The sequence below is a fragment of the Protopterus annectens genome, chromosome 12.part0 (assembly GCF_019279795.1).
Source record: "Protopterus annectens isolate FY-2018-M chromosome 12.part0, PAN1.0, whole genome shotgun sequence".
Taxonomy (NCBI): Eukaryota; Metazoa; Chordata; order Ceratodontiformes; family Protopteridae; genus Protopterus; species Protopterus annectens.
Window position 1 is genome coordinate 312,763,512 of NC_056746.1, and position 21,058 is coordinate 312,784,569.

The 21,058-nt window shown below is 37.2% G+C and overlaps 1 protein-coding gene across 5 annotated transcripts in view; it reads left to right on the top strand.

Annotated features, from left to right (window-relative positions):
• STX17 (syntaxin 17) overlaps nt 1-21,058 on the top strand; it is a 1,023,817-nt gene that overhangs the window by 65,598 nt on the left and 937,161 nt on the right. The window contains exon 2 of one of the 5 annotated variants that reach the window (XM_044089380.1): nt 18,385-18,533. The exons of the other annotated variants lie outside the window; for them this stretch is intronic. The gene's annotated coding sequence lies outside the window, so the exon portion shown is untranslated. The remainder of the gene's footprint in view (nt 1-18,384; nt 18,534-21,058) is intronic. 5 annotated transcript variants of the gene reach the window in all.

Sequence of the window (21,058 nt, forward strand, 5' to 3'; positions counted from 1 at the left end):
CACGACCCGATGTCTAAGCACAGAATTTACAAAAAATGTATGGCAGCATGACAATTACATCAATAGCTTTTGTGTTAGAAATTTACAGACAAAAATGACAGCATGCACAGAAGCTGCTCGTCTGTCTTGTATCCCCTTTCCTGACATTTACCACAGGTCTACCCCCAGTGCTTGCACTCTCACCTGCTGTTTAATATGTTCACTAACAATTTCTATACGTTTTCCCAGCAATGTGCAGACTGCACTCTTTTGTTCTAATGATAGCCAAAACTGCCTTCAGCTAATAACACAATCAGCCTTTAACTCTGAAAGTTGGCATCAGTGGGTTCAATTACTGCTCATCCTTTAAAAAAAAAAAAATTAAACCACTGCTGTTTTGTCCCCAAGTTTCATGATCTTAATAAAGGTAACTGCAAAATCAGTGTTTAGGGAGGTGATTTTGAACGTGTGTTTATAATAAATCATTTGGCATAAATGTAAATGACAGCCTAAAATTCAACCTACATATTCTAAATGCAGTTAAAAAATACACCAAGAGTTAGGAATGCTCTACAGATGTAACGAGTTAACACATACCTGCTGCCACAATTTCTATAAGGAGCATACATCCTTACAAACCTCCAAACCTCTCTAAAAAATAAACTTGAGCAATGTAACAAGAATGCACCCTTTGATACAAATGAACATAAAGCCACCAGTATATCACACAAAAGAACTAAATTGGTTAGAATTACCTCACTGTCTTATATATACCCAATTTAATCATGGCACAAAAATGCTGAACAATCAATCAGCTTGCCCAGATTTTAGTACGTTTTCCAAAATTATGCTCCACAACATCCCTTAAGTTAATATGATAAATAATTCCTCATCACACATGGAAAAAAAATCTGCAGTGCACTGTATTCTAATGGCAGATACATAGAACTCGTTCCTTATAGCAGTCAGCCTCCACATGTTTAAAACTTCTTTTTAAACATTCCTAATTCCTGGGTCTGCTCTTACTTCATACCAGGCTAGTCCCTTCCTGTAATACCATCTTTCTCTTTCACCCTGCCTTCATTTTCTAGCACTTGTTTATCTCGAACCCCACTTTTTTGCAGCCTTCCCCTTCCAATACATACTCCAGCTGTAATAATTTTTCTTTCTTTTTGTATCTGCTATCCCTGCCAACCTATGTTACTACGATCTTCTGTTCCACTACTGAAAATCTTACTTGCTTGCTATGCTGCCAAAGTACATATCCTTTGTAATGTGTAAATCTATCTCTAGTAACTTTATACACATACTTTCTCTTCTATACAAATATTCCTTCATTTAGTAATTTTCTTTCTCTGTCTCAACACTGATAATCTTTTGTCAATGTATTAATTACTTCCTCAACTAATTGCTTTCTCTGTCTCTTTCTTTCTGCCTCGTGGAATTCATGTATTGCCTACTTATTCTCACCTTTGCATACAGCTCTCTCTCGTCACCTGTTGTAATTTTAAACAAATTAAGGTTTTTTTCTCTCAGTCTTACTATTTCTTAGATTACTGTACATTATATTGTGTTATGCTTGTATAAATGATAACCTTTACAACTCTGTTTTATATTGTACGTGTATAAATGGCAAACCATATAAAATTTGGAGATTTTCTCCTGGACCTTTGCTGAAAGTGGGTTTTGCCCAGTCATACTTCCCCAGTAACCAAATGTCAGTAAATAAATAAAATCAAGATTAAAATGAAAGTATAACTATTACATTATTGTAAACAGAGTGGTGTATATTAATTATCATGAACTGATTTGACATCATGTAATAACTACCATTTGACGTACACAGATGCAGATGTGCAAACTGACCAGTGGTTGCATAAGGGGACATGCACCGTTCTTGCATATATGGTTTATACATGGGTTACACATAGCAGAAATTTGCATGTACAACACTGGGATAGAAGAGAGTATTTTTTTATCCAGTCTAGACATACTGGAGAAGCACATATAGGTTCATAGGTAGGTACTAGGCTATTGGCCCTTGGGCCTGTATAAGCCTAGCCAAACAGCACCCTGGCTTTTGCCACCCAAGAAAATTATTTTCCTGTGCCCCTGCAAGCAGAGCCACAGAAGTGATCTCCGGGGTGAATTTCCCATCTCCCATCTAATAGTCAAGATTTTTCTTGAAGAGTGCTAATGAGGAGCTTTGTTTGATATAGATAGGTAGTTTGTTCCAGAGCATAGGAAGTCTCTGAGAGAGGAATCTATCCCTCCAGCATGTTCTGTTTATTGTGGTGACAAGGTTTAGGTCCCTAGAGCGTGTAGCTCGGAGGGATTAGGATTTATTTATGTGTAGCATGTCGAACAGCTCTGGGTTTGACATAGATTTGTATGTTAGGCAGAGATCGTCTCTGAGTAGGCAATATGCGACAGAGTAAAGCTGGAGTTTTTTGAGATGGTCTGCGTAGGGCATATGTTTGAGGCCGGTAAACCTCTTTGTGAGGTATTTTTGTGGCCTTTCCAGTTGTTGTAGATGTCTTGAGTGTGCTTTTTTCCTACCACAAATACTGCTGCTGTAACATATATGTCCTATTTATCATGCACTTTTCTTGTTCTTCGTAGTAATACCATGCATTAGTAGATGGTCAGTGTCTAACATCCTAGTTAATCAAACTGAAATATGAATTCAGTGGGAAAGTCTAGCATAACTGTATACAAGTAATTAGAAGATCTGATGTGTTTACAATTCAGCTTAGATGGTGATTATATTTAAGAATACAAATTTACAATGTGGATGTCTCAGTCCTGTTTATTGGAAACTCTCACTGCTTTTTTAGAGTAAAGATTAGTTTGTTAGGAGAAGTGTTCTGGGTAGAAGTATTATCCTTAGTCATGGAAACAAGGAACATTTGCCTGCATCTCTCCGGTGTTCCACTAGCTTTTTTTTGTAAAAGAAGTGTATTCTGTAATTTGGATTTGAAGGTAGTTTAAATTAGCTGTGCTAATTTTACTGAATCTTTTTTTCTGCAGAAGTGAGCCTAAAACCAGGTATTATTATTAAATTCATAAAATCAGCATTATTCCCGTGACTTCTGAGGAAATAGGCAAAGGGCTGTCACTGTAAATTGCTTTTTAGCAATGAGCAGAATCTGTTATTCAGTGTCTTAAAGGTTAAATTACCTAAGAAAAGAATGGAAAGAGTTGTTATCAATAGCTAGTTGGATTTGTGCACGGTGATACAGTAGTGGTTTAGAGGTACATCTGTGATGCCCCACCAGTGGCCCAGTAATCGAGGATTCTCAGTCCTCACCACTGGTAACAGTGGGGGACGTACACACTGGGAGGATAACAAGTAGACACACAGTAAAGTACAATTTCCCTTAAGAGCACACAGAGACCACAGTCAGTCTGGGGCTGGTTTCTACATCTTTCTCCAGATCCCCAGTAAGACTCCCCACTGACACACGTGTAGAGTTGAGATCTCAGCTGAGTGGCCAAGCCAAGACCTGCATCACCCTGTCTGTCCATCCAGTGCTTCACGTCCCTTCCCAACTAGCTGACACACATCCTCTTTGAAATTTGATTTGCACACACCTACCTGGGAAAGTCTGGCACAGGTTTACTAGCTGTACCCCCTTTTGTTCAGACTATAAGGTAGTTATTACTGCTAACAGCCTACTCTTTATCAGATACTTTAAAGCCCTTAACAAAGGGTGTCCAGTCTTGCTGTGTAATGTTACTATTAATCCAAATGGTAGTTTGAGCAAGGCTATTAGGAGTGGTCCAGTGTCACCAAATAAATATGCTTGTACTCTCAGAACTTAAATACGTCATGACAAACATCAGCCACAATGAAAGGTTTAAATATATTTAATAATAAATAATAAAAGAAGAAGAAAGTACTCAGTAAGTAATCACAGTTGCATCAGAGTTCGAAATAGCAGGAAATATTTAAAACAACATTGCAGGACAGACTTAAATAAAGAAAACCTCTAAGCTATAGTTCACTATATTCCTGTCTGTATCTAAGAGAATTTACTGTGCCGTGGTTAACTTATTTACAGAACAAGCAGATGTGGTCAGTGGATGTTCTTGTCCGGTCAGAGGCAAAATACAAAATGCCCAGTCTCTCAGCGAGTTCTTAAATTAATATGTCAAGTATTACTGCAGGATAGCTTGCCGCACGACATCACTTCTTGTCATCTGACTATCATAGGTGAAAACCCCCACTGATACCGCTGTTGGCATTTAGCATCTACCTGTGAAAATACATAAATGGAAGTTGTAAAATAATTTACATTCCTCCACATTTAAAGACAATACAAAAAACTTCTAGTTCTAGACATAGTCTCATGTTACACTGAAACTGAAAGATAACATCTGTCTTGTTTATATGGCCCAACCATAAAGTAACTCAACCTCAACCATTCTTCTGAAGTTTTGCAAGTTAATCTCCTGTGTTTCAGACTCCCCTGTTAAAATACATACATCTAAACAGTTACAATAGTGCATATACATTTGTACTCCATACTTTACAAAATATCTCTATAGCACATGTCTGTATAGTATGACATGCAGCCCTAATACATCTGTAACACAAGTATCTTTACATGAGCATGTTGACATTCACAAATGACATGCAACCACATACTGCCAGCCCAGCTATCTGGACTTTTATATCTCCTTTCGTGACAACATCAGTCTTCCTATGGCATTTGCAGTTGTTTGAATTTTGTTTGTATTTCAGGCTAAGTAGAGGAATACTATGGTAGAGCACACTTCACTTTGGGAATGAAGTCATGCTTAGCCAGGGTTTCCTTGGCTTCCCTTCTTAGGCCATTAGAGAATGGAGTAGGTGGCTTTCAGCTGGGCAGAAATTTGAAATGCCCAGTCATAGATAATTCATAGTGCAGTATAACCACAAAACAGGTACAGAAAAGAAAAGGTACACCAGTTAGGGAGATACTTCCATGAAGGAAGGAAGGAACTTTATAGGATTAATGTTTGCTAGATAGTTTGGAGGTGGTGGGATGACATAACATAAAATTAGTAATGCTCTGTATTTTAAAAATAATATTTAGGTTTTTTTTTTTCCATATTTACAAGTAAAATGGGTCCTAATTTCACTGCATATTACCTACAAACAGCAAATAATAAAGTGATTATGTGATGTGATGGATCCAGAGTATCTCCAAAAATGTAATGGAAGGGGCAGGAGTACTGGAGAGGAATGGGTCAGTAGAGAAGCAGAATGGGTGAACAAGAATAAAATTTATAGACAAATAGGGAAGAGGTAAGTGAAGAACTGTAATACGAAAAATGATTGTGAAAGGTGCGAGGATGGTATGTGTAGACAATATATTTGTAGTGAGGGGAGTGGGCCAGTAGAAGTAGTGAAGAAATTTAATGCTTCTCATGCTCTTAGGGAATGTGGTGATGCTATACTTTCACATCTAACATATGGAGAACCAGAAGTAGATGCAAATAAGCTAGTGGCATGTTATTCCACAGTTTGGCTGCTTTTTCAGAATATAGACTTATCATGGCTTGGGGATTTAGTCACTTGTTAATGAGCAGTATTAGTGGATCTGATATTTCTAGTAAGATTGCTGCCATTTAAGGGTACCACAAAGATGGAGAGACAGACAAACATGTGAAGAGTTGCATTAGTTTGTAAACCGTTAAACTGAACCTTACGAAGATGAAAATTGGAAATGTTTCCTTTGTATCTTTTCAAGGAGTTTATCACCTGTAATTTTAATCAAAACTAATTCTGTTGTGTCATCCCAGATTTCCATGCATAGGTGATGTTTCCTTTTTCTATCTGGGAGACTACTAAATGGCATCATCTCTGCAGTATAAATGCAGACAGCAGACATGTTAAAAAAAAAAAAAAAAGGAAAAGAAAGTTAAAGCTGAGACTTTGAACTTGTCCTTTGGGTCAATAGTTCAGAGTAGCGGTGAGTGTGGAAGAGAGGTGAAGAAGAGAGTACAGGCAGGATGGAGTGGGTGGAGAAGAGTGTCAGGAGTGATTTGCGACAGACTAGTACCTGTAAGAGTGAAAGGGAAGGTCTACAAGAGGGTAGTGAGACCAGCTATGTTATATGGGTTAGAGACAATGGCATTGACAAAAAGGCAGGAGTTTGAGCTGGATGTGGCAGAGTTAAAGAAGATTTGCACTGGGTGTGACGAGGTTGGGCAGGATTAGGAATGAGTATATTAGAGGGTCAGCCCAGGTTGGAAGGTTTGGAGACAAAGCCAGAGAGGCAAGGTTACGTTGGTTTGGACATGTGCTGAGGGGGGATGCTGAGTATATTGGGAAAAAGATGCTAAGGATGAAGCTATCAGGTAACAGGAAAAGAGGAAGGCCTAAGATAAGTTTTATGGATGTGTTAAGAGAGGACATGCAGGTGGTTGGTGCGACAGAGGACAGGAAGAAATGGAAACAGGGGTCGCCACAGCAGATCACCTAACGGGAACAGACGAAAGATGATGATGATAATGATGATATATATTATTTTTTTTTTATTATTTTCTTGTGAAATCTTTGAATTAGCTCATCTTTTCAGATTCCATAAAGTGGTTGAGTGCAAGAGATATACACACGGGTGTATATGCATCTTATTTTATTTCTCTAAATTTTAATTTTGAAAGTTTTTGTGGCACAGATTTTATTTTGTGTTCCTTGTAAGAGAATTACTTAAAGGTCTTGCCATGACTGTGTTAAGAAACAGTGGGTATGTAAATATTAATTTGTGGTTATCAGTGACTTTTTTGCAGTTGATTATGTAGGATATGTGCCAGTTGTATAAATTGCTGCGTACATCTTTTTGTTAATTTAAATGACTAATTTACTTTTAGATCTGGTATTAGACTGCCCATCAGCATAATTGATGCTGTGAGGAGTTGGTCAGCTTAGCACCTGAAATAGTCCCAGGCTACCAAATACTTTTTTTTTTTTTTTTTGAGTAACTCTCTTTAAATCTCCTTCACTCGGCATTTAAAGAAGTCACAGATGAGACAACCCAATGCTACTTTTCTAAAGTTAGGATATTCTGTGGTAAAAAAAAACATTCTAATGATTATCATTCAGATTTCCTTTGGGTATGCTTTCCCCTGTTTCCTGTTCAAGTATAAGTTTATTTTTTTTTCTATCTGTATACTTTTGATCAGTTTTAACAAGAATTTACTCCCCCTTGCTAGACTCCAATCATTGTTCTTGTCTTGCTGTTTTCAGTATTTAATAGTTTTATTGCTGTAAGAGGTTTTTCATTGCTAATTGTTTTAATTTTTTTGTTTTGTTAATTACTAATTTGCTGGTAATTACGAGTAACAAAGCAGTTAAAAAGTATAAATGTTGTTGTTGTGTCTTTTGGCTTTTCCCGGTTAGGGGTCGCCACAGCGGAACTCCGGTCCGCTAATGATTGCCGGTAGATTTTTACGTGTCGAGTTGCCGGCCCTGATGCACAACCTTCAACGAAGGTACGTCCATTCACGCATGTCTCCACACAGAAGACGCTGTAGCTGAGAATCGAACAGGACAATGTCTTACTGTGAGGCGACAACGCTACCGCAGCACCATCACCATAGTTATGGTTATAAAATACTGTGTCAGGAAAAACATTCCTTGTGTATTCACTGTTGGGGAAGAACAGTTTGAAAATGCTTGTGATATTTCTAAGGGTTTTACCCCAGTACAGTCACAGAAAGGAAAAACAATGTTGTTGAAAAGGTCTGATGGCAACCCTAACAGAGGTTCAGCCTTGAGCACTGAACTAATAAATGTTCAGGCTGACTCAACATAGGCATAAAAAGAATGAAAAACACAAGACAGATAAGCATACATAATTCTGTCTTGTCCATAATATAAAAAGTCTAGACGGGAAGAAAAATACCTTTGAGTTATTATGCTGGTGGTGGTTCCAAGTTGCCAGTCAAAATTGTTATTAAAAAGTTTCCTGCTAAGATTATCAGGACTGAAAGTTTATATTCCTTAGCTGGGAGATGCTGGCAAGGTTATGAGGGTCTATAATCAGTTTGTTGCAATGCAATTGCAGTGAACACTGGATCGTCAACACTCATTCAGCGAAAATCATTTCAGCGATTCACCGAATTTACAAAGGGCAAGTAAATACTTGCCCTACAGAACAACCTTGCCCTTTTCTCCACTGTAGTGCGATCCTGGAGCTGGTATACATAGTTGGGGTGGGTCCAGCCCCCCACATGGGGGTGGTGAAGCCCCCCACTTGGGTGGGTTCGATTTGTGTACCTCTCGGTCCATTGTGCTGTAGGGCTTAAGTAAATTCTGCGAATCGCTGAAACAATTTTTGCTGAATGAGTGTCAATGATCCAGTGTTCACTACAATTGCATTACGACAAACTGATATAGACACGATTTTATGAGCTCAAGACCATTGTTAAGATCATATAGGGTTCTTTTTGCCTCTTTACCTGAGACTGACTACAAAAAAGTTTGTGGAAGCATATATTAAAGTTCAGCAAAGAATGTCTGCTACCCGTTTCCTCCTTCTGTTCCAGGATAGATATGGATGCCATATCCACTCCTTATTTTTTCTTAGCAGGATTTTCCTGATTTTCCTCATTGGCCACCATCTTGGTGCTACGTTTGATCATCATCAGATTTATTGACATTGTATGTGATCTCACTTTCAGGATGTTAGTCAGTAATGTTGACTCCTCTGATGTCAGCACTGTAATTAGTGTTGATGGCCTTGAAAGTAATGTTGCGGTCTCTTTCAGTTCCGAGATCGAGGTCTGACTGTCAGGGTTGCGTTTGACATCAATTTGTTCTTTTGTTTTGTTTTTCTCAAAAGCTTTCTGACAATAGAAGAAGGCACAGCCAGCACAGCTAGATGGAATTTTGTAAATAATTGTATGTCATTTGCGAATATCAGCCTGTTTTATACAAACAGCTGGTGTTCCAAACATATTAGAAATGTATGTTATGTGTATATCAAACTGATTTGTACAGACATTTGTGTTGAAAAGGTATTTGTAAAGTGCTTATATTTGAAATGTATCCACAGTGTGCCCTACTGGAGGGAACAGAAATGTACATGCACTATTGTAACTGTTTAAATGTATATGTTTTAACAGAGGAATCTGGAAATCAGGAGGTTAGCCTCAGTCCTGTCAAAAAATGTATCTGAAATTAAATCACTTTGTAGGCTAGGCCATAAAGATGCTATCTCACATGTTTTAATGTAGACAGAGACATAAAGTCTGTACTCAGAAGCTTTCTGTGTTGTTTTTGGAGTGAACTAATTACTACTCTGGAAGTGTGGAGGCATGCAATTGTTTTATGACGTTCCGCACCTACCACAGATGTGATTATATTTACAGATAAGTGCCAAGTCCTGCCAGCTTTCAGCAATGGGGTTTGCATTGGAACTAGAAGTCAGATGACCAGAAGTGATGTCATTCTGCAAGCTATCTCAGAAGTAATATTTTAGATGATATTTTTAGAAGTCTCTTAGTGAGACAGATCATTCTGTATTCTGTCTTGGGCCTGACAAGAAGGCCCATTTACCACATCATCTGCCTGGCTCTATTAAGTAAGTTGGGAATAGTGATTCTCTCAGATTCATTCAGGAATTTAGTGAAGCTTAGTTTAGATATCATTTTTCTTTATTTGTCTGAGCCTGTCCTGTGATATGAACTCTGATGTCACTGTGAGCATATACTTAGTATTTCTTGTTCTTTTATTATTTATCATTAAATATATTTAAACCTTTCATTGTGGCTGATCTTTGTAGAGATGTTTAAGTTATGAGAGTACTTGCATATTTATTTGCTGACACTGTGTGGGCCACTCCTAATAGCTTTGCTTTTGGTCAAACTACTGTCTGCATTAATATTAATTTTGCATAGTAAAATCTTACACCTTTTGTTAAGGCCCTTAAAGTAGCTGGTGAGAGGTTCTGGTGGCAGTGATAAGTACATTATAGTTTGGGCAAGAGGGGGCATAGCTAGTAAACTTGTGCCAGCCTTTCCCTTTGTGTGTGTGTGTGTGTGTGTGTGTGTGTGTGTGTGTGTGTGTGTGTGCAAATCAAATCTCAAAAAGTGTGTGTGTCAGCTACATGGGGAGGGACACGAACCACTGGTTGGACAGAGGGAGTGTCTGAGGACTTGGTTTGGAACCCTGCCTAAGAACTCAGCTCTATAGCTGTACCAGCAGGGAATCTTGTTGGGGATCTGGAGGGTGACAGATATAGAGGCATCTGTACTCCAGACTGACAGAGTCCCCTGTGTGCTCTTAAGGAAAATTGTGCTTGATGCAGAGCTGCATCTGGAGATGCTGTGTGTATACATGTTGTCTTCCCAGTGAACGTATCCCAGAGGTGGAGGGTCATCACAGCCTTTATTGATTTATCATTAAAGATTATGTAAAAGAAAACAAGCCTTATTAACATCTTCCTAGTCACAAACATTATACATCACTTTTTATAACTATTATCAGTCCAACATTACATAAATTCTGCTTATGTATTGTTTCCACAATTTCCTTTTTTCTTGTAATTTGCTCCTAACTTTTTTTAAGATCCGACTTCTAGTTCTTTTTTCTCTGTTATTCTGTTCAGTACTTCAAAAACAGTTGGTTTAGACTTTGATTTCCATTTTCTAGTAATTGCTTTCTTTGCAACCACCAGAATTAAACTTAGCAAGCCCTTACTATGTCTAGGCAATTCAGATCTTGTTTACCAGATCAAAATTATTTCTTTAGTTACACCCATTTGCTCACCAAATATTTCTGACAAAGTACTCTGCAGGAAATTTTTAAAGTCTGGTAACTCCTTACACCCCCAAAACATATGTTCCAAGTTAACCTCGTTCTTGCCCATCACACCTCCAACATTTGCCATCCATCTGAGGGAAATTTCTTTATAGAGTCTGCTTGGGATATTAAAATATCTATGCAGACATTTCTAGGCAAAAATCTAAATATTCTAGACTTTTTTGCACACTTGGGAGCCATACATATGACCTTCCATTTTTTTGTGATTGCTTATCCAGTCTTGTAAACCTCCTCTAATTGTTTTCTATAGTTATTGTGCAGTATTTTGTACACCCTCCTAGTTGTTCCTTTTTAAAGATTAGCTTCTGTTCTAGATTCAATTAAAAATTCTACCTGACCAGGTCTTTCACGCAAGATTCCCCTATCCTTTTTTCTTTGCCTGTACTCTGGTATCAGTCTATAATAGGGAGGGTAGTGTCTTGCCTGCATTCCAAATGTGTTCTTGGCCTCTTCTCTTTCCGGTATCTTTCCCTGTCTAATTATGTGCTCCCAATACTTTGGTTCCTTTGCCATTTTTCTCCAAAAAATTCCACTCCCCTCCTGCCTATTCTCTTATTACAAGTATACATCTACAGTCATAGGACTGTATACATATTTACTGACCTCACAAGCATAGTCAAAGTTTTAAAATATAAGGAGAACAAGTTTAAGATGATTTCCCTGCTTAGTTTAGCTGAAGCATATTGGTATCAGGCAGGAATTGTAATCAAGCCAGACATAGATAAAAATCAGGCAGCAACTGAATGTGCCAAAAAAAGGACTGAGTTTAAGGTAAAGGATCAGATGAGAAAGGAGGAAATGTATAAATATAGTTGCAAGTACAGAAAACTCCTGGGACAAACTCATGTTGATCAGGATCTAACACAGGAATGGTAAAGGAGAGGTGAATTTAAACCAAAAGATGAAAGATTAATATTGACGGCCAAGTATAGTGGACTACTCGCATGTTGTTTTACACAGTCCATTGACTATATCGTACAAACATACAGTTACAGGTTTTGTAAAACAGAATTGGAAACAATTGCGCATCTTTTTGCTGGTATGATACACTAATTGCAGAGGGCCTGTGTACTGAAAGGCATAATAAAGTAGCAAGACACTTGCATTGGGGATTATGCAAACAATATCGAAGTAACTGAGAAGCATTAGAAACATGAGCCACAAAGCATTATAAAAAATGAAGTTTAGATCACATGGGATCACCCATTATCAGTAGTTCAAAAAATAGATGAGAGAAAAACCATTTATAGTAGTCCATGAAAAGAAAACCATACTAGCATTGATCATTGAAATTGCTACACCCAGTGATTCACATTGTCTTGTGTACAGAGAGAGAGAGAGAGACAAAGTCAGAAAATACCGGGATTTGCAGGCAGAAATGAGGGCATTGTGAAAGAAGAATAACCAGGCAGTTCCAATAGTAGTAGGAGCAATGGGTCTCCATAAAAAAGAATTTACAGTCCTATTTAGATATGTTACCGATACTTGTAACTCCATATAAATTGCAGAAGGAGTTCATTCTGGGCACATTGTGAGTGCTGCAAAGAACACTTTTGGCTAACATCAAAGATTGAAAAACTCTAATTTCGTGAACTTTAATTTTACTTTAACTTAGGAACAGGGTTCATTCCTGTCATGGTATTAAAAACCCAAATGATTTGGAGAAATTATAAAATTGTAGAACATCATATGGCAGGTGGTAATAGATCTATTTTCAACATATGCATGCTGATATATGGTTTCAAGTCCCAACCTTTCCAATTTTGACAATAACTTATCCAGTATTATGTTCTCCATTATTTTTCCACAACATGAAAGTAGACTTAAGGGTCTGTATGACTCTGGGTTTGTCCTACTTCCTTTTCCATTAAATGCAGTTTAATAAGTGCATGTGTCCAATCTTGATGAATCTCCCCATATTTATAAGACTTAGTAAATAATAGACATAATGGTATTGTAAGTTCTTGCTGAAGCGTTCTCAGGTCATTATTATTCCAAGATATGCTTTGTTTGGATCCAGTTTGTATAGTTCTTTTTCAATATGATCTAATTTGATTTTAGTATCTGAGGATAACTGAATGCGAATAGGACAACTTATCACCCATTTTGTGGAGCCACTGTGTCTGAGAATAAATTTTAGAATTTACACACAGTTTATTAATTTTATATCTTTATTCCTTCCACATCTTAAGTACTTATAAAATGGTTTCTTGTAATGCTCATTATCTTTATATAAGTTTTCTTCAGATTTTCTTGATCTTGTCTCACACTGTGCTTAATTTTTGTCCATCTTGTTTATTTCAGTTTTCAAAGTTGTAGTTCAGCCTCTTTTCCATTTCTTATTTTTTTCTCTCACCTTAATCAAGTATCTTGTTCTTATGAAAATATATCCTCCTGATGTTGTATACCTACATTCTGATGTCAAGTATGTTTTTTTTTTTTTTATTTATTTATTTATTTTTTTTTCAGTCAAAAGATTTCTCTTTCAAAACCTTCTACATTCCTTCTGCAGTGTTTCCACTGAACACATCATACCAGTTAGTTTTACATAGTGACTGTTTTGCTTCCATGCAATCTGTTATTAAATCTTCTTTGCATTGGTTTAGATTTCAGTTTGGCAGAATTATCTAGCAACAAATTAACCTTTATAACCCATGATCACTCCACATCGACGGTAGTAAAACTTGACATGAAGTAGCAGTAATTTCTTGAGAAACACAAACAATGTCTTGTATATTCTGTTCACTGGTAGTTTTTTTACAATTTGAAGCAATTGTTGTTCCTGAACATACATTGTGAATAATGTCATTACTAATGTTGTTGAATCAATATTATTTCAATCTGTTTCTGGTAAATTTTTGTCCACAGCCGCTATTATTCTTTCCTCTTTTTTTTCATGCAAGAAATGTATGAATTCCTCTAGGTCATCAGTATTTGACATTGGCGATCTATACACTCCAGCAATTGTTATGTATTCCAAGATTTTCTTTATTGTCAAAGTTACAGTCTACAGTATTGGTGTTATCACTGAAGATAATTATAGGTCTCCTAACTAATTATAGGTCTCCTAACTATCTTTAATCTCTGTCATAACACCTCCAATTGATTTTTTTTAGAATGAATATTCTAGTAAATGCATTTATACCTTAACAGAACTAGTTTCCAGCGATTGTTCTTTAACCATGTTTCACAAACAATAACAACATTAATCGTGTGGGAAAGTAGAACATTTTCGAATAAAAAACTTTATTATTAATGCTCCAAGCATTAACAGCCATCAAATATGCATCAAATGTTGCTCACTGAACTGTTACATTTTTGACCTGGCAATCCTGCCTTATGTTTCTCAAATACTAAAAATATCTGTTGCAAAAATTCTCTTCCCTGATCTTGGCAAATGACCATTCTGTCTGAACACATGTGCCGAAAATTAGGCACTGATGCTCTACGCATTCACATTATTTTTAAATGTGACATTTTTTTCATGTAGGTATTTACCCGAAAAATATTTTCATTCACTGTGACATGACTCTCCTTTTTCTATGTGATTTGTGAAAAATATGTCCTAACGCCTCTAGAGGCTATGCTAACTAAGAGGGCTGTAAGTTTCCTACTAACAGTCAGAGGGTCCTTGAGGATAAGACCATTTGTACTGACACGAATAAAAACAGTTCCATACTTCCTTAAATTAAGGTGTTCTAAGGCCTGCCTCACATCCTCTTATCTGCTGGCAAGCATAACATTATTGGATGTTCATGGTCTTCAATGCAAATGTGTAACTATCAGTTCATCTAATAAATGAATGTGCAATTACAAGAATGTCTCTTCTGACCAGATCTGAAGAATCTTCAACTTCTAAGTCAGTAATATCTGCTCTATCAATTGTTATAAAGGAATAGTCTTCATCACCATTAGTCTTATTAATCCCACAGTTTTCACTGCTTATTACATGTACAAGCATGCATTTCTCATCCAGCTGGCTTTGTACATCCACAGTTTTGAGCCATGCTGTCACTGTCTTGTCTTTCTCCTCTTCTTTTCTTACAGTGATGTTCTTCAGTCCTTCCACATTCAGTTTTGATTTCTTCCTTTCATTTGCCCCTTACCTATTTTGTTTTCTACCTTCTCTTTTGGAAAAATGATGCCTTTTTTATGCAGACTGAAGTTTTTTTGATAGAAAAAATGTATCATTGCCTGTAATGTGTGATGTTACATAGCAAGGCAGTGTCCTTTTTGGTATGTATTCTCTTTGCTTTACATCACATTTATCAGTTTCTTTTTCTTCTTTATTTGTTGTGAACTTTTTCCTTCCTTTCTTATTTAATTCCTTCTGTATGCTCTGAATCCTCAGATTGTTGAATACTTGTATCCAGAATTCCACAGTTGTCAGTGGCATTATCATGTTTCATAGGGTTTGAATGGTCCTTACAGAATACAGACACTTCCTTTCCTAAATGTGTTCTATCTGCTCTTTGCTCAACATTGTTTATCTCATTAGTCCAATCATTGCTATATGTAACAACAGTTTTCCAAGCAGTGGCAGTTGCACAAATGCTTGCTCAACATTGTTTATCTCATTAGTCCAATCATTGCTATATGTAACAACAGTTTTCCAAGCAGTGGCAGTTGCACAAATGCAATCATTATCAATAAGTCTAGATTTCCTACTAATAGTAATTCCTGATTTGTTAGGCCATTTGAGGGAAATCGATAGCCAAGTTGAGGAAAACTCCAGCACTTTCTTGCTGCCTCGAGAGGAAGTAGCTCTGAGATTTCACAGCAGTACCAGTCAGCTTTCATGCTTCATTTCTGACAGATAAGACCCAACAGGGGAAACATTCCACACAGAATATTTTGTCCTTTTACTCTAAATTAAAAATATAATGGCTTTACTTAAAAGTGATATTTCCCATGTAAGAAACCTTGTATTTTTCACAATGTCTGAAGTTTTCTGTCAGGGACCACTATTTTGAATAAGGAATTTTTTGAGGGGGTGGGGGCAATCTTGTGTTAAAAGTATAGTGATTATGTAATTTTTTAATGTATTTGACTGAATTTAAGGATAAGGAAGTGATTTTAATGGGCAGAAAAGCATTTCTAATGTTTTAAGTTCTTGTGTACACTTCATGGCATCTTATATGTTGCTTTTTTTATTTCACGGCACTTTGAGTAGTGGTGCTTTACTTATGGCAGGATTTTTTGTACTATTACCCCTTTTATACAAAAGGGGATTGTGTGCTGAGTTGAAAGTGTGTGTGTGTGTGTATATGTATGTATGTAGGTGTGTGTGTGCATGCGCACATATGTAGGTGTTTGTGTGTGTGTGCTGCTTGCTTCTTTGACAACTTACCTATTGACTGACTTGTTCCAATACTGCTTACTGTCCTTCAGACCTCTTTCTCAGCTGCAGCATGAATATTTGCTCTGATTCTGTTGGCTCTTCTACCATTGTACCTAAAAAGAAGAAACAACACAAGATAACATACTGTGGGGTCAGACAGTACCTCAGTCATTAGTGAGTAAACTTGTAGTAGCCACCCAGTGTTCCATAGACCACTGATTTGCGTCTACAGGTTCCTTTGTTTTAGTCGTTTCAGGCATTATGAATGAGAGTAGCTGCGTACTCTGTGGCTGTTCCAGTGTCGGTCTCTAGCATTGGAAGAATCATGATCTTTGGGTTTGAGTGACACCTTAGGGTGGGTAGTAAGGGCAAGAGATCTCTTGACGGTACTGAAGTGCTACCTCTGAGTTGGTCTACTTTCAGGATGTTAGCTGAAAAGATAAAACAGAAGGTTAGATATTGTTCTTTTGAAGACATCGATGATTTTCTTACCTTAGCCAGACAGGTATTACAGGCTGTTAATCCTGGTGCTCAGAAATCTTTACCTGTCACAAAAGAAATTCCAGAGGAAAATTTGTCGGAGGAGTCTGACATGAGCAGAGACAGGGTTTCTTCTTGTATAGATTCCCAAGCCCATAACTCTGATTCTGAGGAAGCTTGGCACACTCCAACTCTTTTAGAGGAATTTTCTTCGTCTCTGATTATTTTCAGGGTGAAGGAGATATTTTTGTGGGAACAGATGGAAGTTCCCCCTGAAATGAGGAAATATTATGATATAGGCCAATTGGATATACCTCATTCTACATCCATTCCTCTTATTTTGCCAATCATGGAGGATGTTTTTAATGCTGCTGGTAATAATCCTGACTTTTTATCTTCAGTCTCCAAAACGGCGGATAGGCTGTACAGAGTACCTCAAACTAAAACATTTTTGTTTTCTAACCTTAGATCCAATCCAGCTGCTATATCTACTTCTTTACCAGTGGGAAGCAGACTCTTGAACAGTACCACCCCCTCCCCTCTGGAGAAGGAAGGCAAGGTATTTGACAGATTTGGTAAGAGAATGTTCTCTTCTTTCTCTTAATCTTGTAGCATTCTTAAATACCAAGCACGTGTATGGAAATTCTCTGTTGTGCGACCAGTTAGAGAAAATACTCCATCTCACTTCCTTCAGAGAATAGCTCAGCTCATTTCTGAATCCTATTGTTTCTACTCTTTCTCCAGCTTCTAAACATGATTTGAAGAGTGTGAATGATTTTGTATATATGTCTTGGGGCACTTAACCTAGATGAGATATCCTTGGGTATGTAACCAGAAGTTTGCTGATGAAGTAAAGTCCGAAATTTTGAATTCTACATTAGATAAGGACGTTTTGTTTAGCCTTTGTGCTACTCAGGTCCTCATACAATTTGATGAAAGAGGGAAGCTAATTCAGGAAATGTTTTTTTAAGTCCCCCTCTTTAATAGGAAAACAGGATTTGGTCAATTTATAAAGAGTAAAAAAGTAATCCCTGCCAACTGAAGACAAACCGGGAACAAAAAATAGATGGTAGTATGGGAACAACAAAAAATGAGAGTATTTTCCAAAAAAATGGACTGTTTATTACTTCAGTATGACTATGCCAGTATTCAATCCCCATTCCCTCCCTGCCTGCCCATATCCTCAAACTCTGTCCAAAAATCTGGATCTTTACATTTCCCTTTGGTAACAGATTCTTTCAGACTCTTGGGTGCTAAAAGTGGTTCTGGAGGGTTATGTTTGTCACTTGATACAAATACCTCTTTTTCAGGAGAATAACTCCCCTTTCTCCAAAAAAAGATTTTTTTTTTCAGGTTCTTTGACATTTAAGTCTCCCTAAAACCAGTGCCTTTAGATCAAAGACGTAAAGGCTTGTGTTCCAGAATGATTCTGGTACCAAAGAAAGAGGTTTCGTGGAGACCATTTCAAGATATTTCCTTTGTGTGAAAATACCAGAATTCCAACTGCTGACCCTTCAAACTCAGTTACCTGCCATTCCTCCTTTGAATGTGACGGTAGCATTAGACTTAAAGCATGCAAATATTCACATTCCTAGTTACATTATTAAAAGAAGATTCTTTTTATCTAGGTCATATTATCAGGTGTCTGCATTATCCTTTGGGTTATATACAGCTGTCTAGCTCCAGTAATAGCTCATTGCAGAATGTAGGGCATTAACATATTTCCTTATATCGACACAAAACTTATCTTTGCAATCTCTTTTCCCAGGTGTCAAGAGTCCTTATGGATTTCAACTCTACTTACTAATACAGGATTCCAGATAAATGTACAAAAATCCTTTTTGACTCCATAACACAGGATTGTTTCTGGGCTACCATCTAGGCACCGCTCATTCAAAGGTATTTCTTATACAGGAGGTGAGTGTTCATCTTCAGATTTCCTGAGCTTCTCAAATCAGTCTCATTCTTTTGCAAGATATCTCAGGATTCTAGGGTTCAAGGCTTCTATGATCCCAATGATTTTAGTCACTGGATTACACATAAAAAATGATAATAATCCAATGTCTTCATCATCTGGAATTTCAGATACAATTTTGGGATTTGTCAAAAATGAACTGCACTGGTGGAGACAGCAAATGGCTCTAAATCCAGGTCTCCCCTTTTCTCCTTAGATCCCACATCAATCTGACAGATGCCTCTGATTTTGCTTGGGGAGCAGTTTCTAAGGGGGGTAAAGGTACAAGGCTTGTGAAACATCTCAGACAGACCAAGGTACATTTTATTTATTTATTTATTTTATTTTACATTTGTTGACCGGGCTAGTCTAACTGGACAAATATCCGTTTTCAGTAGAGGCCCGGGGAGAAAAGCTCCAATTACATGAAGTAAACAAAATCATTAACATTAAAAATCATTAGCAAAATACCATAAGTTCAAGGGTAGACTTATACAAAATTAATGGAAACAAAAAAATATCAAGCAGAACAATATTCAGAAAAATAGTAGGTTAATAACAGAATTACAGGGTAAGCAACATTCAGCAGTTAGATACAAACAAATTTAAGATGTGATAACATGGTGGAGAGAAAAGAAAAATGTTAGCGGCATTTTCAAAGATAATACTGTCAAAAGTTAAACATAAGTCTTTAGAGGGACAGTTGGGCAAGGTGGGGAAGTTGGGAGTAGTAGAGGAGTAATTTCAGTCAGGGTTAGCACAAGGACACAGCCATTGAGTTTTAAGATGTTCTTTGATATGTCTTTTGAAAAGGGATGTAGAGTCAAGGTTTGTAATTCCCTGAGGTAGTTGATTCCAGATCTTCCCGACAGAATTTGAAAATAATGAGTCCCCAGCTTTATTCTTTGATTTGGTCAAGGCTACAAGGAGTTTATTAGCTGAGCGTAGTGTGGCTAGGTTTTTATAAGGTGAAATCAGTTTTGTAAGGCTAGGGGTAGCATCAGGAAAGTAAAGGGTTTTATGAATGATAATAAGTTGTTGATAGAGTAATTGGTTGTTGATTTCTAACCAATCTAGTTGCTTAAGGTTAAGACAATGGTGGGTTCTGAAAGGGGTAGCAGTAATGAATCTAGCAATACTATTGTAACAGGTAGAAAGTTTGGTGATGTTATTTTTGGACAAGTTTGTATATATAGCAGAGGCATAGAAAAGGGTGGAGATCAGGTGTGTCTGGGCCACTGTTTTTCTAGCAGTTGGCGTAAGAAAGGGTTTAATTCTGTATAAAGTACCAATTTTTTTGTTAACTGATTTAATGGTATTGTTAATGTGGTCATCAAAATTAAGATGGTTGTCAATGGTTACACCTAATAGTCAGTGGTCATATCTGGACTAATACAGGTAGTGTTGTTGGAGGAGATAGTGAAGAAAGGTGTTGGTGATTTGTTTGTAGGGGTAAAGAGAAGAAGTTTTGTTTTTGGGATTAAGAAGGAGGGATTGTTCCATAAACCATTTTCTACATCATGGAAGACTGTTTGGGTGAGGGACTGGAGGGAGGTGACGTTATTAGCAGCACAGATTAGAGTTGAGTCATCAGCATATTGAATGCAGATGGCTTGGGGTATATTCAGATGAAGGTCATTAATAAATAAAGAAAAAGAAGGGGACCTAGGATTGAGCCTTGTGGAACCCCAATGTTTACTGGAAGTAAGGAGGATAGAGTGTTGTTCCATAGCACTGCTTGTTGCCTATTTTGGAGGTAACTCCTGAACCATTGAAGAGTTTGTGAGCCAAGTGAATAGAGATTTAGCTTGTGCAGAAGTATATTATGGTTAACCATATCGAAGGCCTTTGACAGGTCTAAGAATAATGCTGATGAGAAGAGATTGTTGTTCCTATTATTATTTATGGCATCAGAGAAGGAAAGGAGGGCAGTTGTAGTACTGTGGGAAGGTCTAAAACCATGTTGACTATTGGCTAGAAGTTTGTTTTGTAGAAGGTAGTTAAGAATTTGTTTATGTATGCATCTTTCCATAATTTTAGCTAATGGGAGAGTAAGGCAATAGGGCTTAAAGTTTGAGTGCTCTATAGAGGAGCCCCCTTTATGTAGAGGTATTATATAAGATATTTTCCATGAGGTGGGGATTTTTCCTTCAGAGACAGTCCTATTAATAAGAATGGATATGGGGTAGTAAATAGCTTTTGCAGCTATTTGAAGGTATTCTGATGGCAGTTGGTCAGCGGATGGGGTGCAAGGTTTAAGTTTTTTAAGAAGTTTATAAATAAGGGATGAAGGAACTGGCTGAATATAAAAGGCATTGGATGAGGTGTTAGAGGTATTAGGTAAGGAGGTAGTGGAAGAGGGTAATGAATTAGCTAGTGTTTGAATGGCTTCTGTAAAATACTTGTTAAAGGCATCTGGGATCAGGGTGGAATTGTTGAGGTTAAAGCCTGAAGGGGTAGGAGTAGTTGAATGGCCTGGTTTAAGAAG